The sequence below is a fragment of the Ciconia boyciana genome, chromosome 14 (genome assembly GCF_034638445.1).
Source record: "Ciconia boyciana chromosome 14, ASM3463844v1, whole genome shotgun sequence".
Classification (NCBI taxonomy): Eukaryota; Metazoa; Chordata; class Aves; order Ciconiiformes; family Ciconiidae; genus Ciconia; species Ciconia boyciana.
In genome coordinates, this window is record NC_132947.1 from 6,502,971 (window position 1) to 6,521,031 (window position 18,061).

At 47.1% G+C, this 18,061-nt stretch overlaps 1 long non-coding RNA gene across 1 annotated transcript in view; it reads left to right on the plus strand.

Moving 5' to 3' along the window:
• Nucleotides 1-11,491, plus strand: part of LOC140659338 (uncharacterized) — a 45,830-nt gene extending 34,339 nt beyond the window's left edge. The window contains exons 2-3 of the long non-coding RNA XR_012045102.1: nt 9,183-9,344; nt 11,345-11,491. This is a non-coding gene — a long non-coding RNA (uncharacterized lncRNA). The remainder of the gene's footprint in view (nt 1-9,182; nt 9,345-11,344) is intronic.
• Nucleotides 11,492-18,061: the final 6,570 nt, after the last annotated feature.

The window sequence follows — 18,061 nt, forward strand, 5'->3', positions numbered from 1 at the left end:
CCGAGGCTCACCAGAGCTCAGGTATTTGTCTCAGCGGGGTTCCCTGCTTGGCCGGTACCCCCCCCCCCGCTACGCCCACTAATGTGTATAGATTAGAGCTGTGTTGCAGACATAGTAATGGCATGTTGAACAGCATAGATCATAGGGGAGCTGAATTTGTATGCTTTAGCACAAATTAGATTGCATTTCTAAAATCCTAATAAGCATAAAGATGGATCCAGAGGGATTGTTACGAACCAAACCAGAATAATAAGCTCATCCAGAATTTACCTAATGGACAAAAGGAGAGACGGTTCTCAAATAATGGGCACATCAAATGAACCAAAGAGCATCTCAGTAAGAAGAAATATGATCCTGTTCTGGGATGCTGGGGCCTGCAGTGGGACACGGAGGAACTTTGCAAATTGTAGCTGTGTTGGAGAGAGATACCGAGGAGTGGGTAGCAGACTCTCTCTCTTAAATACAAGAGTCAAGGAAGTACTTTATGTATGGATGAATAATTGCTTTTATGAGGCCAAGTCCTTCACTGAAGCTAATGGAAAATTTGTCATTGACTTCAATAGGATCGGCACTAGACCCGTAACAAGAAAATAATAATGGTCTTGTCTGCAATATAAAGCCAAAAAAACCCCACCCCCCCAAAAAAAAAACCCCGAGCCAGCATTCACAGCAGCCAAGAGCCTTCTGCATGGATCTAGGAACACTGTACTTGGTGAATCATTTCTCTGTTAGATAGACCATTTGTTCTGTTCCTGATTTATCTCCAAGCAAATTTAGACTACTCAAAATCGATTTGCTCATTATAATTTTTTCAATGCCTATGGGCAAACTCTTGGCTTCTGCTGTTTCCTATTGTTATTCCTGCTGAGCAATTGGTTGCCTTGCTCACGTGGGTCTGCTCTTGCTCCCTGCCTGCATGACACAACGTTATAAATAGAGGGCTGGTAAGAACCCCAGCTATCCGTATTTCACAGAGGTGGGCCGGCATGGCTCAGAAGTGCTCTGTTACACTACCTGTTACGTGGTTAGCCCCAAAATTCAGAGATTCTTTTTTAGAGTCATTTCAGAGCACCTGTTCTTAAAATGAACTGGGTGCACATGTTAACAAGAGACAAAGAAAAGCAAAGCACGTAAGGCAGCAGCTAGGCAGACCTTAAAAAGGTTTCCCTAGGAAAGCCATTGAATCAGGAACCTGCAAATCTCCATTAATGAAAATTATTTTGCTGATACAGGTTTTTCACAATAATTTGATTGGGTTGGACTGGTATTTAGGAGGAGGAGACCTAAAGAACATTACTGGAAATGATGCTGGGGAGCCTGCTGAGTCTTAAGGCAATACCAGCCCAGTGTCAGTACATTTTATGGACACTGCTACAGCTTCTCTGTCTATTTTCTGGGTGGGATTTAAGCAGTAGCCGGGAGGGGATTTTACAGACCTCTGGCCTTTTCTGTCAAAGCTGCTGCTTACCCAGGATCCTGTCCACATTTTATTTAGATATTCCTGTCTGGGCTCTCTGTTTACCATTTACCATTTTAATTACAGTAAAACTGACCTAGTTGAAGATGTCCCTGCTGAGTGCAGGGGGGTCTGACTAGATGACCTTTCAAAGTCCCTTCCAACCCAAACCATTCTATGATTCTATGATTCTATGTCCCATTGCAGGAGCAGATCCACTGTTACTAACCAGTGTAAGAAGCTCTGTTCAACTGCATGGTCTGCAAGAGTAGCCCAGGTTTAGCTTAGGTCTGTTATGTACAAGTAAGATGCCATTTCTAACTCACACAAGTAACATACAGGTTTGTCTTACGTCAGACTAAGCAGCCCGTCTGATGTTGGGTTTAGCAGTGAGGCATCGTGCTTTTACTGGGATCCTTTGTTCTTGCAGTACCTTATACCAAAGACTTTTTTTGGAAATGCTAAGAATTTGCATGATATTAAAATGCATGTTCCGTTGGGCTTTCCAGTTAATTCTTTCTTTCCTTTTTTTTTTTTTTTTTTAACAAATAGGGCTCAGTTTTACCATCGTTCAATTTTTTCTTTTATTTAAGCAAAATTTTCAGCCATTCAGCACCTCTGTTGAGATTTTTTTCTTTCATTACTTTATGGCAGATGAAAGTTAAGAGGTCCAATTACCAACATTTTATGATAGCACAGAATATTATTAAAGCACTTAAGAGGTTATTAACACCTTTTATGTACCTCATTATTTAAAAGCCTGCCATATTTAATCATTTTAGCACCATTAAATTGGCATTAACAACAACCCTATGACTTACACTCAGAAATGTCACCATTTGACAACACTAATGCAATAAAACATCTCACAGAAACCTGGAGGCACCAGGTGAACTATAATACTTGACAAAAATTGGGCTTTTTCATAGCTGTCAACCACAGGGAGCTGCAAGGAGTGCCACGGGGGTCCGCACCTCGCCCTGCAGGCAGTGCCTGCTGCCGGAGAACCGGAGGGAGCCGGTGCAATGCATCTGGCAGGAAAGCTAGGTTCGGTATAGGGCCATCTGCAGCAGCGAGGAACACCAGGCACTGACTGGGATCTCCATGTGCAGAGAAGCAGGAGCTAATCCTATGTCAGTCCTCCCTGGTGCCTGGGGCAGGTCACAGGTCTTGCCGGTGCAGTGTGAGTCCTGGGAGCCCTTCTGTCTCCCAGTGGGAGCTGTGGCACCTTTGCTGTCTCCCAGCGTCCATGCCAAGTCACGGGCGCAGGCTTTGAGGACCCTTAATTCAATGACTGTCACGCTCCTACCTGTGCCTGATGATGGATGAGTAACTTTGACAGGTATGCAAGGGAACAGTAGGAAAGCCCTTCATCCCCTGTCCTGCTGGGTCCCCTTGTTTGTAGGAGCAGTTACACATGTGATCCTCCGCTTTGTAAAGCTGTAAAATTATTTATCCCCTGACTCTCCTCTTGGGTCCTTTTCCTTTCTTTTTTTCCTCACTCCGTTTGGTGCGGAGGGCTGAAGCCGACATACAATCTGGTGGTTAGCAATTACACACTCAATATCAGCCTCTACCCGTTGATTATCAAGGACAAAAAACAACAGCCGCGGAGTGGCTAAGTGGAACATCATGTTAATCAAGTCAGAAATATTATTTTTACAGCCTCCTGATTATTTCTAACGACCTGCTAAAAGCCAGTGGGACTGGGTGGGTCGGAAAGCTCTGGCGACACTGGGAGCGTTCCAGCCCCTGTTTTTCAGCTCGCAAGCTGAAACTCCAGGAGCAAGATTCAATTCATATGGGACTTTTTCCCAGCAAAATATGGGATGAATTGTGTTTTCTCTTTAAGGCTTACAAAGAAATCCCTTTCCCATAATCATTATTTTCATAGATGAGCATTACTAATATATTTTGGCATCTTAAAGCACATCCTTGAATTTACTCTGGCAACTGCTATACAGCTGAACACAGAATCGGGGAAATCTATTCCATGACTTATCTGCCCAGACTTCAGTAGCATTCCCTTTCTTTGTGATTGTCTAACAGGAAAAAAAGGAAAAGGTCCCAACAGCCTCAAGTTTGGAGACAGAAAAGGCCTCCTGAGTTGTTTTTTAGATGCTGGCACTCAGACAAGTGGCTGTGTCAAAAACCCCAACAGGTCTATGTACAAAACATATCAGTCCCATCTGCTGGAAGGATGCCACCACCACTATCAGTGTATTAGTTCAGCCGTTTGGGGAGAGTAAATGTCAGTATCTGTAATGCAGAAGGGTCAGGGCATTCGGCTGTTAATGAGGCTGCCTGTCCACAGCCAAATCCCCCCTGTGTACGTGATCCACGGGCGATTCCCTATTTCCATTGCCCTTCGAGGGATGTATTAATATTCCAGCCCAGCCACGCTTGGGTTGGTTTGCTGTTTGTATTACATCTATATCTGCAGCAGTTAAATGCTGGTAGGTCTTCAGGTCTGTTAAACAAATTACAGGAGCCTATAAACATCATGTGCTGGGCTTCATCCCCCACAGCCGCAGATCGCTCAGGTGCGAGTGGAGAGCAGGGACTATGGCTTCCTGCCAATCCCCCTCTCCAGCAGAGCCAGCTCCCTCATCAGCTGGAAAGACTGGGGGTGGGGGTGTGTTAATTAGCAGGTATTAGTGTAGGGCTTAACAGCAGTGCCCTGGCCCTGAGGAGCATAGAGCTGTGTCTTGTCTTCTTCTCCAGGTCTAGTTCCTATCTCCCCAGGTGCCTCCAATCTCTCTGGAGTTCCCTGCCCCTCCCCACCTTTTATAAGGCTTTTTTTTTTTTTCTGGTTGTTGTAGAACCCTTCACCAGAAGATTCCTGATAATAATTGGGCTGAAGGAAGAGAGGGATGCAAGACATTTTATTTTTCAAAAGAGCTTGAAAGTGAATGCAAATGTTGAGCTCCTAATTCACTTGGCCCTTTTGAGAAACATCCCCTTGCTGGCCTTTTGCACAGCCAAGGGGTTTCTCAGGCTTTCCACAGTGCTGGCTTTGCCATGACCTTCTTCCCCTCTGCCTGCTCTGCCACGGTGATGGAGCCAGGATGCATCCCTGGGACCTGGGCCATGGGGTGCATACCTGCTGCGCTTGCTGCAGGACCCTGGGAGAAGGATGGCTGTGGCTGCCTGTGTGTCTGATGTCTCCCCGACACGGCTGCCCTCTCCCCGTGCTCGAGCCAGCCGAGGCGGATGGAGAGAGGAATGTCTCTGTGTCAGCAGCAGCTCTTGCTTGCTGGTGTGGGCAGTGTGGCTATGATGCTCGTACAGTGGCTTTTGCGGCAAAGTGAGTGATCAAAGCGGGCGAGGACTGGGCACCAAGGGGAGGGAGACTAGAGGTGAAGAGCTGCTACGTATTGATATATATTATGCTATATAATACTATTCTTAAAATGGCAAAACCCAGATCCTGCCTACGTGAGCAAGTTTTATCTGTTATACCAATGCACTTGCAGCAACGTGTAACTGTATTGTATTCAATGCTGTAGAATAGCTCCCATGTGGCTTTTCCTACTAAGTCTTCATTATCAAAACAGGTGTGACTTTTTTTTTTCCTTTATGGGCAGATAGCTAACATATGCTAACTATTTTTCTGTAAAATCTGGTGGCGATGAGACTCAAGACCTAAAGGCAGCGTTGTTAGGTAAGACTAGCCATGGGCCACTTAGCATTGTGCAAGTGAAATGGTTTAGTCCTTGTGGTTATTTCAGACTCGCTATTGCTCTTTACCTGCTGAGTTAACTTTAAAACCTGTCTCAGCACTTGTCTGCTTGTGCAAATGCACAAATGCACTGGGACATTCATCCCAGCCCATGTAGCCAAGCCAGCAGAAGTTTCTAGTTTAGCCTGTCCTTCATCGGTCGAGGGGACCGCCTCCTCAGCAAGTGGAGCTAGGTAATTTGGCTGTGTTTTGCGGAGTATCAGCCCAGGCTGGTGCAAACCCAGGATCATTTATCATCTGGGTGTATGATGGATGAGGTGATGTGAATTGGTGGTTTTGGTCCATTACTGTTGGAACCAACTGATCTCCTTATTGGCAGCCTCAGCAGAAAGTCTGGGAAAGACTCTTTGTGCCCTGTGGCACCTTTCCCTCCTTGGAAGAAGCCACTGTCCTTCAGCGGGGACTGTGAGCAATCAGCACAGTGACCCTTGAGATCTTGCTGCCTCTGCTTTCTGGAGCTCTTTCCTACTCTGCCAGGGCTCAGTGGATGCTCCAGATTGCCTGCTGCGAGGCCCAGAAGCCGGGTCCCTGGTGACTTATTGTCCAGGACCCCCAGGCAGGTGATGCAGATCCCACGGATTTCCAGCCTGCGATTTGCATGTCTGCTTAGTGGCTGGTTTGCAGCACCAAGGTATTTGCATTTGTGAGTGTGTCTTTTTTTTTTTTTCTGCCGCAGATCCCACAGCGAGCTCTGCTCAGAATTGCTGCATCTCGCATGGGGCGCAGGCGCGGGTGGCTTGCTTGTGCAGCTCATCTGGTGCTTGCCACAGGTTTGGCATTTCAAGTTAAAGTTAGCCCTGGCTTTTAAGGTCTATTCCAACCCATTTAACTCCTGAGCTTTTTGTGAAAAACAAGATGGGAAATATAAAAGCTTACATCAGCTCCTGTAACTCTCAAAGTAAATGGGAAAGCTACAATAAATTTACAGTCAGAAAAAGAAGAGCTCTTCTTTGTATAAACTCTCACTTTGCTCAAAGACAGTTTATTATCAAAGGATAATTTTGGGGCATTCTGTGCTGTTTTTTTAATTATTACTACTTTTTTGTTATATAGCATGATTCTTGAGCGGATACTCAAACAAGCAAGATTGGCTCATCATTCCTCTTTAATTCCACATCATGTCACTTTGGAAGGGAAATGGCTTGGTAAAAGCCAGAGAGTTCAGATACGATGCTGGCAGATCGTTATGAAATATTCACAAGACATTTAGTTTAACTTGGTGCTAATTGAACACTGACAGCAGAAGTTACTCCTGCCTGCAGCAATAGTCTATCACATTTAGGCAAGTGGCATTCCTTCCCCTTTGATGCTCTCCTAGATGGGAGGCTGCGAGGGAGCACGGTTAACAACCAATAAACACTGGGGTGAGCAGCATTAGAGACGGATCCTGCACTTGCGGTGCCAGGAGAATCCTCCAAAGCTGGTGAGAGTTTATTTGCACAGGGGCTCTAATGAGACTTTGACTGTCTGTCTGAAAATACTATTATGGGAGGGGTGAATGGAAATTGATACAGATATTTTTGGGATATCTTCCTTAGTGAGGACACTTGAAAGCAAGACTATTTGCAGATTAGCTAAGGTCACTTCTGGGAAGCCGTGCCCCATAAGCCCTCCTTGCCCTGAGATGAGAGGGTTTCCAGGGCAGTTATAGCTGTACTGATATAACAGTGTGTTTCTTTATGGAGACATGGACTTACGTACTCCTCTTTCATTTTTATTTCTATAGCTCAACATACTGTTTGCTGATATTTGTGAATTTGTTTCTTATTTGTCAGTTCAGCTTCCCCGTGGACATCTAATAACAGGAATTTTCCTACCATTTTAATTGTCTCTTATTCCAGAGCCAAGCAGAGTTTGAAACAGAGTAGTAATGCCATCATTTTAGTCATCAGACATGATGTGTGGTCTAAAGAGCTTGGATCAAAACTCAGTACCCAGCTCTGCCTGAAACCTTCTTCCCATCTGTGATTTAGATGCAGTCATCTGCCTTAGGTGCCTCAGTTTCCCAGCTATGGAGAAAGGCCAAGTTGCTAATCAAGGACTTTTCCCATCTTCCCATTCGGAGGCGTTTGCTCCGCGCTTGCCCTGTGCGGTTAGCACACGGGGTGCCCAGAGGGAGCGTGCAGGGACGGCTGCCTCGGTAGGGACCTTGCGTCTCCCTTGGCACCGCAGTCCATGCCAGCCGCATTTTGTCACTCTCAGCATAGCTAAAGGACTAGGAGACTTCTAGCAACGTGTTAGAAAAGTGACCCGGAACATTTTTAATCCACTGGGGGAGATGTACCCCCATCTGCCCAATTTACCTATCCTGGGGAGTTAAACTGGAGATGGAATCACATAGGAGCAGGTGTTAATGAAACTGTAACTGAATACCGAGGTGAGAGTGACTTAGAATGCATGAGTTCATCTAGCAAATGGCGTGGTGACTGTGAGCTCTGACAAGAGCACTCGCTGGCTGTAGAAAGGCAGACAGTAGTGCAGCCACCATAACTGACTAAAGTAGTAGTAGGACAACTAGTAGTCACTATCTAAGAGCTCCAACAGCTCAAAGGAGTGAAGACCCATTGTTCACTGCGTGTACGAATGCAGGGAAAATGGGCATCCCCTTCCCCATAATCCTTATGGGAAGCTACAGAAGATGAGGAAAAATGTGAGTAATATTGCACGGGCAGTAGTCGCAGCACACGCTGGTGCTGAGGCTTTGTTTTTCCCTTTTATACAGAAATCATTGGAAAAGGGGAGTGTTAAGAAAGGGTTTAAAGGAGGTAGCTGTGACTGCTTCAAAGCTGGGTGAAGGATGGTTTCTGAGACAGGCAGATTGGAAGCAGCAGCAGCTGATGACTTATCTTTGGGGTGATCCCCGTTTCACTCGCCCCCAGTGCCAGGACTGGCGCTGGGGGTGAGTGAAATGGGGATCACCCCAAAGGTGCTTCTGTCTGAGGTGGGGAGCACCCATGTGGGACTGCAGAGAAGGGTGACCAGGTAAATGCAAGCAACTGAGAAAAAGATCTTTTCAGTAGTCTTCTGCTTGGCCATGAGAAGGCAAAGGGGCTGGCTCTCAAAGTGAGGGATAAAGATGTTTCAGTATTTAAAAAAGGCGAATTTTAACTACGTGAACATCTTGGATGCTGTGGAGAATGAATCTGAGCTGCCCAAGCAGAATCTGGATGTAAAGGTTGAGCTGCAAGCCCTAGAAACTGAGTATTTCTGCCCTAGAATTTTATACAAGGTGGCCAATCGCTGCAGGTAGCAATCTGCTGTAAAAACACACCTTGCTTTCAACAAAGACATGGTCTTAGACATATTTTCAAAAGCCAAGGATGCAATACTGGACTAAAAGAGCTCCCAGACTTTCCTTCAGTGAACCTCCCACTCTTGGATTGCTGAATATTGCTCTCCCAGTAATACTGTCCTTGGGAGGGCTGAGTAAACTTACAGTCCCCTCTGTCTGTATAAAACATCCTCACCGGGAGAAGTGGAGGGGGGGACATGAAAGCACCCTGCTCCAACTGGCTTCCATAAGCATCACTCTTCAGGAGGGAAAATAAATGAGGCTTTCAAAACTGTTTTACTTGATTCATTTCATTCTGGGCGAGAGCAAGGCAAATAGACGGTGGGAGGACTTCACTGATAAAGTATTTTTTTCCAAAGCAGAGAATACCAGAAGATAACACAACAGCAAATTACTGCATATTTTAAACCCTTGTAGCTAAACATTCACTTTTGGGGCTGCGCCAGGTATCTCGTGGTGCCAGTGAAAATGGGATACAGATGTTCACTTGTTTGGATGGAGACACTGCAATAATTCATGCCTGCTACAAATGATAGGATGCCTCGTGCTCACAAAAGAATACCCTGATCTTTTTGTCAGTAATAAGAAAATATATTCTCTGTACCTGTATTAAGGAAAATAAGGCCTGTAAAAGCTGTGAACTGGGGAAGCATGTTTTTTTCAGTTTCCGAAATGTAACTCTTGTGTTGTAGCGATGCAGCGCGTGCTTCTGAAGTGCTACGACCACGATACCAACCCAAGGGTGTCATCACTCACAGGGGACTGAATCGGTGTCTGGGACAGGCATACGGAGTGTCAACTACCTGCTGCTAAATGTGTATGAACAGAGGACCTGAGCTTGCACAACAGTGGAGGTTTGGGATGTTGTGTCTGAGACTTTTTTTTTTTTTTACAACTTTAGCTTTGAATACTTGCTTATTTTTGCAAGATTAATTTAGGGTTTTTTTAAAATGTTACCTCTGATTTTGAACTTGCTTGTGATGAAAATAGTCTCATTGAAGTCCATTGTAACAGTGTTCAGGAATGGGATCAGTCTGTTCTAAAGGATGTTATGGAAATGGAAGTTGTATACCCCAAAAACACATAGGGATGGGATAGGGAGAAAGAAGAGCTGAGCCCATCACGCTGCAACATAACAGCAGGGCTGACGTCCACCTTCTGCTTTTTCATGTGTTCAGATAACTGCAACACTGGCATCTGCCAAAAGAATTTGTTAGCATACCTGAATACTTGCACCGCTGGTTTCCCCCTGTTGTGCTCCTGTCAGGAGAGGTACAAACAGGTTCACGCCTGCTGTATAGCTTCAGGTTGAAGGAATGCATGTGCAAATTTGGCAGGTAGAAATTGCACTCTTAAAATTAGACTCCACTTCTTGAAATTGGAGCTCTCTGCTTTCCCTGCCTGCTGTTCTATTTTTCCACTTTCTTCTTGCAATGCCCATATTAAAATGAAGATATTTTTTTTTTCCTCAATCTTCTTAGTTCATTTTCATGGTGGGGCTGTAACCGAATCCAAAATCACACTTCAGGGAATCCAGCACCAATGTTGTATGAAGGTTTTAAAGGTGTGCACAGTTTTTTCTCTTGCTCCCCTGAATTTTACTTTCTCAGTAATTTTTATGAAGTGGGTTTGGGCTTGACACAACTGGCACAGTTTGGGATGTAATGACTTATTCTTCTGGTTTATTTGGGAGGTGTTTAACCATTTGCTCACCTTTCTCAAGTTGTAGGTTGACTTTTAACTGAAAAATCTCATTTTGAAACAAAACCCCCTGAAAATCTTTTGATTCAGTAGCATTTAAATGCAGTGCTTTATTTCCCTAATTTTTTTTCAACTCTTTTTCTTGGCTTAAATCACTCACCAGATTTTTTTCCAATTTAATGAAAAGTTTTGGCATTCTGAAATGGCATCTTTTGCAGGACTAACTGTTAACTGAATGTTTTGCCCTTGTACTGTTTACTACATTGAATTTTTCACATCAGTGCAGACTGCGGACAACCCTAGCTAGCCTTATGTATTAGGGCAGTGATTTTTCAGTCCTCATCGATATGCAGACCATTCAAAATTTTCCAGGGAAATGTGGATCCCCGGATAGCAAATTTCAGGCTGCTAACAGCTGAATACCTCTTCTTGTGTCTCTGTGGACTCCTTGAAGTCCCCAGGCCACCAAAAGTTCACAGAGCACAGCTAGAAACTACTTCAGGTTTGCTCCCACTTGCTCACATAATGTAGTAGTTTAGCAAATACGCGCTGCCCCACTGGTATTTCTTCAGTGGAGCTAGTCTCAGCCAGAAATAAAGGCAAGATCTATTTTTTTCTTCTGTAAGTATGTTCAAAACATGAATTTCCATGAGTTTCCAACATAAGACCTATATCTGCATGGTAAGTAGAGTCACTTTCACTTGCAAATGAGGTTGGATCTGCTAAAAAATCTGCTAATTTGCAATAAAAATAGCATCCATCTTTGCTCTGCAAATATAGCCTATTTGAAAACTGTCCCATTTTCAGAACTGTAGCAGCTTGTAGGATGGGAGAAAGGGGAAGGAGGAAATACCTTGCATTTGAAGTCACTTCGTATTTCTCCAGGACTATTTCACACACCTTTAGTCATTATGTTGCGTTTTGTGTTGTCACATTAATTTTCACAGCAACAGACTGATATAAACAGTGTGACTGCACTGCAGAAGCAAGGGAAGCTGGATTGATTGGGAGGGAGAAGGATTTGTTCAGACATAAATATCTCCTGCCATATTGAGGGGAGTTTAAAAAAAAAAAAAAAATGGCCAGCCAAGAAATTGCTTTTTTGTAGGAACGTTCTGTTTCTCTCTTCTTTTTTTTTTTATGTGTGCTTCAGTGTGAGAGACCAAGAACACAGGGGAACGAAGTGGCTATTTAATGAGTCTGGGATGCTGAATGCAGCTGCTCTTTCGGGTGGGTGAAGCTGCACGAATGGAAGACAAGGAAGGTGAACGTGTGTGCAGAAGATGGTATTGAATAAGGAGGCCTGGTCATGTAAGGTCTTGTTGGGGAAACTGCTGACTTTCTTGCAGGTTAAATGCTTGAAGGAATTGCAGACTCAGGCTCCAAGAAAATGAGGGCATACACCAAAAAATCAGCACCTCAGCGCACAAACAGGTGAAAATACCAGGTGCAAAGAGGAAAGCCAGTGCAATGCCTTCTACCCCAATCTTCCTGCACCCAGTGAAGGACGCAGAGATTGCACAGAGAAGAGCAGGTATTGTACCTATAGAGCAACGCCTACCTGGCCATCACTTTTATCCCCTATGTATTGGGTTGCTATATACATGTCTCTAGGGCTCCGGACTTTCAAAAACCTCCTGTAAGGGCAGGATGAGATGGATTTCTTGCTACGTAGTTTCCCATCTCACCTGTTGGTGATGTTTCCTATGAGGAACTCGGGGCTCTGGGGCCTAGGAAATGTGTGGCATCAATCTCGGATTTCAGAGTAGCATAGAAAGTGTCAGTAGTATCTTCTAAGGTTACATTTGCAGGACTAAGACCTTCTCTGTTCTAGTACCCACATCTGCCTGGCTTGGCAATGCTGCTTTTGGCCTGCTGTGGTCGGTGTGACGACATTCAACGGAGGCTGGAAACATTCCCTGTGCTCCCATGGCTTTTCCTTTAAGGGAGGAGCGGAGAGATGCCTCAGCTTTGGAGCTGATGATTTGAGTTCTCTGTTGGCACTTGTCATTCCTTGTGTATTTTGGGCTAGAGCTTGTGGATTGGTGTAAGAAAATAAATCCACCTGTAAGGAGGTATGAGGAAAAGTCCCAGTGTCTGATCAGAGGTTTTGCCGATAAGGATGGGATGGGGTGCAGCTCTATGAATGCCTTATTCCTCACGCTTCTCCTGTGCTAAGGCCAACTGTGATGGGTCACACCATGCTTTGCACGGCATCTGAGCCTTGAACTGAGGTTTCCACTTGGTATGTCCAAGTTTCTGACACCAAAAGCCTTGGGTGGAAACTTGCTTATGTCTCGATGGTTTACAGCAAGCAAAACTCTTAAAAGAAGAACAACTAATTGCGTATTCATAATGGCATATACAGTATTTGAGAGAAGCCCTTAATTTCTACTGCGGTGGATCTGGAAATTCACTTCTGGCCATGCTCAGCAACATCTATCTCCAGTCTCTGAAGAGCATGGATCAAGAGGAGCTTTTTGGCCCTTTTCCTCTGAGAAAGAACCACTAATTCCTTCAGTTTGAGCACGTTATTTTTTTTTTTAACAAAAGAGCATGATACAGCTCTATACACCAGTTGGAAGCAATGTGATTTGTGTCATGAATACTAATATGCGTTTGACAGTATCCTATAAATTCAACACATTTCGAAGAGCGTTAACAAGAGTTGTAGAAACCATACTTAAATTCTTCCCCTACTTTTTTTTTCAATTAAAAGAAAAGGAAGCTAGCGAGAGTCTGTATTTGTATCCAAAACAAATATGGCTTGGGTCACGGCAAGACTTCTGCAGGCCGTGCTAGACCTGGGTCTACAGCACATTCACTGATTTTTGTCTCCATGAATCACCCTAAAGCTATAGGCAACAAAAGCTGAAGCTATGTAGATGTGATTTCTAGTTCATTTGTTGTTCATTAGAAAGATTTTCTCTCTCTTATTTGTGGCACCCCTGCTGCTGCGTGTTCATTAGGAGAATGGAATGTATTCCAAATATTTCCTAGCTCTGGCAGGGCAGATGGTGGAAAGTAATTTTCCAAACTCTTCTGGAAAAGGGGGGAAAAAAATCGCCCAAATAACCCCAAGTCACCCCCTGCACACCAGAACAATTCGGTATTTCTGAGTGCAGACGCGCCGCACACTTTCTGTCTCTCTGGTTGTACAGTGCTGTGTGTCGGAGTGGTGGGAAGTGTGTATGAATGGGGATGTATCACATTACATGTGGGATGTTAGCAAGGCTGGGATTTTTTTCACAGGAAACTGCATTTGCAAAGAGCACCCAGCAACATGCAGTACCCTAGAAGATGTGTGTGAAGGAGTGAGCAAGATTCATTTCCCTAAATCTTCTGGGCAACCCAATGCCTAAGGGAATCCCAGGGAGGGAGGACAGAGCCTGGGCCACGCGCTGGTTCTCTGTCCAGCCCTGCGCAGAGGCGTGAGGCGAACTGGAAGCTCCTCGGATGCCCCTGCCCTTCACCAGCGTGGGCAGAAGGTTGTCCAAGTGCTCAGACAATGGTGGAGGAAGCGGCTCTGGCTGCATTTCCCTTCTGCTCCCTGGGGAAGCGGGGGAGCGCACAAGCCAGGGCCAGATTTAGCTCTTGGATCCACATGAAACATCTCTGTGCCGACTGCTCCCTTCCTTCGTGCTCAGCCTCTTGTCACGGGAGTGGAAGTCACACACACGCACAGAAAAGCCGAGTCAATATGCAGCAGGCAGAGCCAGGAACACAATGCGGGCAAAACAAAGAGCGGGGCTGTATTTACTGCCTTCCCGGCGGCATTCACTTCTCGTGCTTGGAGCCGGTTTCCTCTTTTCATGAGCCTCTTGACCTGCAGATCCCTCTCCTCAGCAGACAGACCCCAAAGCCCCGCTGCTGGATCCTTATGCCTCTTCAGATCAAACCAGCAAAACACTTTGGACACAGAGCCTGAACTGTGTGTTTGCACTGAGGCTTTAAGCTCCTTGGCGCTGGCACCCAGGGTTCCCATTTGTTTCCCAACTCCTGAGGACAGCAATGGTGCTCTCTAAGTCAATACAAACAAATCAAGAGAGGCTTGAGGCAGCGTGGCAGAGCTTACCTGAGTGCCGCCGTCCCCGGGACTATGCCGTGCTCTGGCCCGTGGAAGGTGCCTCTTGGCACCTTCTGATTTGGGCCGTCAGCTCAGGCCAGCACCCCCAAAATCTCACACACAGAAACTTGGCAGAACAAGGAACACCCTCAAAAGAAGGGCATCAATCGCCCCGTCTGTGCCACCAAGACACCCAGCTTTGGAGGGAGACACTTTGACAGCTGCTGTAAAACCCCATCAGATTCCAAAGCCCACTATTAGTGACGGATTTTCAAGCTCCCTCCTTCTCCAGGCACTCTCGCGTCGCAGAGTGCGTGGGTGAGGTGGAGGTGTTGGGGTCTCTCACTTGATTCATTTCCACAGCTGGGCCTTCGGGTGCAGGTGCATGAACAAGCAGTTCACACGCAGATGTTTGAAAAGGCACCGAGAAAGGGTGCGCCCGCCGAGCACGAGGCCGGAGACCCCTCTGAGACTGTGTTCAGCTTTCAGGCAACTCTCTCCCGTGGCATCCGACCTTTCTGTAGGCTCAGTTAAGCATTAGTACAGTAGTGCCGTGCACATTGTGCAACGGCTTGGCGGAAGCAGGGTTGTGAAACGGATGCCTTCGGTAGCCACCGTGACCTTAAAACCCATTGCTCGGTCACCCAGCAGAAAAAAATCGGGAGAATTCCTTCCGAAGAGCCGAGTGCTGGTGCCCTTTGGGAGCTGGCTTTTCCTCTTTGGCTAGCCAGAGCTTCTGCCAGCCAGGACTGTCTCACCGCACTACAGCGGTGAGCTGAGATTCAGGAATTTGTCTAAGCTACATCTAATACCTAAACCTATATTTTTCACAGCCTGACAGTTTTAAACTCCTCTCCATCAGCTATGGCCAGCAGTCTTCAGAGATGAGCAGTAGCTATAATGGATTCATCAAGATTCCTGTTAATTTGTTTTTGCTCAATTGTTGCAATATATTTGATTCCCAGTTATTATGCTCTGGAGTCAAGCTTCCTTTAGGTAATTTACAGTGTAGCCTACGTATGTGTAAAAAATTTATCGCAATCATGTTTTTAATTAAAATGCATACGATAATACCAAAAGGAGAGAGGGGGAGGAAGGGAGGGAACCCAGATTAAGTTTTTAATTGTTTTAATAGTCAGATTTGGTTCAGTGAGAACAGGGCATATTGGTTTCCTTGGAAACATTGGCGATGTATTAGCTGTATAAAATCTAGCATAAAAGATTTGCAAAAGTGAAGCCTTTAGGTTTTAACTGATATTATAACTCTTTTCATTTGGAAAATCAGATTCACACGTGGCCCCTGGAGTCCCAAAAAGGTGTCTTTTTTGTGTTTTCTCTTAAGCCTTAGAATTAATAATTTCACAGATTATCAGAATCATTAGAAATCGAAAACTGCAATAACAACAACAACAAAACCCTTCAACAATTCAATATCCCTGATTCATACGATTTAATTAGATGTGCCTGTAAGTTCTCTTTGTGCCAAGCAGTACCAGGCTCAGGCAAGACTCCATGTGATTTGAGAAAGACGTACAAAGATTTGCCTTTTTAAGCATTCCAATAAAACTAGAGATTATTGGTAATGGAGCAGTAGGTGATGTTTTATATACCTCCCACGTTCAGTTATTTTATCGTACACAACACTGATACCTGGATATACAATATACAATGCACTCTAGCCAGCTTCAAGTTCAGAGAATCGCTGTAGCTGCTGCTAACGATCTGGCCTCACACGAAGTCTCCGATGCCTCTATTTTTCCTGGCGTACGTCTTAGGAAACAAGAGTACCCCCGGAGAGCCTCATCCCCAGAGAGAGCACATCGGGTTTGCGGCTACAGCACCCCAAGGCACCACAGGAGGTCAAATGCACATTTTGAGGTTGTTCTCATCTGAGTTAAAACATTTTCTTTTCATTCTTTTTGAAAATCAGGCTCTCCAATTATCAGTTTTGTCTCTTTCGTGTTAGAAAATAAAGCCTTTTGAGGGAGGATTCAGCTCTCTGCAGTCGAGTGGGATTGAAACAACCAATTTTAATATCTGTGATTCACCTCTGAGCCCAAACTGTGATGATATAGTGCATCTGGGGATCAAATACTGCAGAAACTCTCTCTCTTAAACAAAAGAGGGAAAAAAAGACTGCAGATAAAGTACCAGATGTAGGATTTTGGACTATCAGAGAAGAGAATGGATGGCTTGGTTTTAGCATGTAAGACTAATCACTCAGTTGAAATCATTTCAGCAGCTGAGTAAATAGACTTATGGAAAAGGCATTTATGGGAGCATTTGTGTTCCAGGATCCTCCCTCTTTCCTAGTCCTCCTGTTTGTTTGTTTTTCTGTCTCTTTGGTGTTGAAGCTTCCCAGTTAACAGGTTTATTAGGTAGTGATGACGATGTCAAATGTGCAGCTAGGCACTCCACGCGGCCCCTCGACTGCACCGCAGCCGTACGGGCTGAGCAAAGGGAGTGCAAGTTCAACAGCCTGTCCATGAACAATGGGCCTCTCTGCAGCAGTGGGGCTGTTCAGCTGCGTGCTTGGCTCGCCGCCACCCAAAGCCATGGCCACTCCAGCGCAGCACACACACACGCACACACGCATCTTGTCGACTTCTCCTTCTGCTCCGCTGTCACTCCCATCAGCAGCGCCCAGCTCGCTGCCCGCGCGTGTCCCAGCAGGCAGCTCGGGCCTGTCCCAGACGACGTTCCTGATGGGCGTTGTTCAAGGTGGCACCGAGGGGCACTTCGAGGGTACGAAGTACCTGAAGCCTGAAGGAAAACAGAGTTCAGGGGCGCGGTCCTGGCAGCCCAGCAGCCTCTGCGGGCCCTGCCGCTGATGTCTGTGCGCGGACCGGGCCCCGGCATCAGACCTCTGCGAAGGGAATGTGCGAGTTCCTGGCCGAGCTGGCTGCAGGTACAGCCCTGGCTGTCTGTCCTTCCTGCACTGCACGGGGCACGGCGGCTCTGCCCGGCTCACGGCGGGGCACACTCACAGCTCGAGAGTCCCCGAGAGGTGATGCTGTATGCTAGTGCCTCCTGCGTACTGGGGGCGTGTGAGGTGGCTTCATCAACCTGCGCGGGAAGCGCTGGAAGCGCCGTGGGTGCGGTGACACGCACCCCGCGCACACACCACGTTGGACTCGCACCCCTCGGGCGCCCCAGCCCCGCAGCTCCTGGCGGTCGTGACGGCCCCGTCACCCGCCCCCAGACCCGAGCACCCCGGGCCGGGCCGCGGCTCTCTCTGGGGGTGCGGGGCGCGCGCCGCCCCCGGCCCTGTCTCTTTAAGGCGGCGGCGCGGGAAGGCGCGAGCTGCGCCTTTGTCACGGCACCGGGTCACCGCGCGGTCACGGCCCCGCCCCACGTGGAGTTAGAGCCCACATGGCCGGGCGCGCCCCGCCTCCCTCCGCTGACTGGCTGCCCTGCGCCCGGCGGCCGGGTCCCCCACTCCTGATTGGCTGAGCGCGAGCGTCGTTTACACGCGGGGGGCGGGGGAAGGCCTGTCCGTGACAGCGGGCGCCGTCTGGGGCCGCCCCCGCGGCGTCTGGCGGGATTTAAAGGGACAGAGCCCCGCCGCGCGCGTGGCGTGGGGCGCCCGCTCGAGGGGGTTTGGGGCTCTGTGGGCCCCGGCCGGCCGGCGGGCTGGCGGGCGCGCGTGCGTTCCAGGCCGCCCGATTCCGCCTGGTTTTCGATGCAAGCCCCGACGGGGCATTACCGGGGAGAGCCGGAACAGCCGCGCGGGAGCGGGGCCGAGCACCTGCGCGCCCGCGGGAGCGGCTGCTCCGGGCCGGGAGGGAGCCTCAGGTCCCGCCC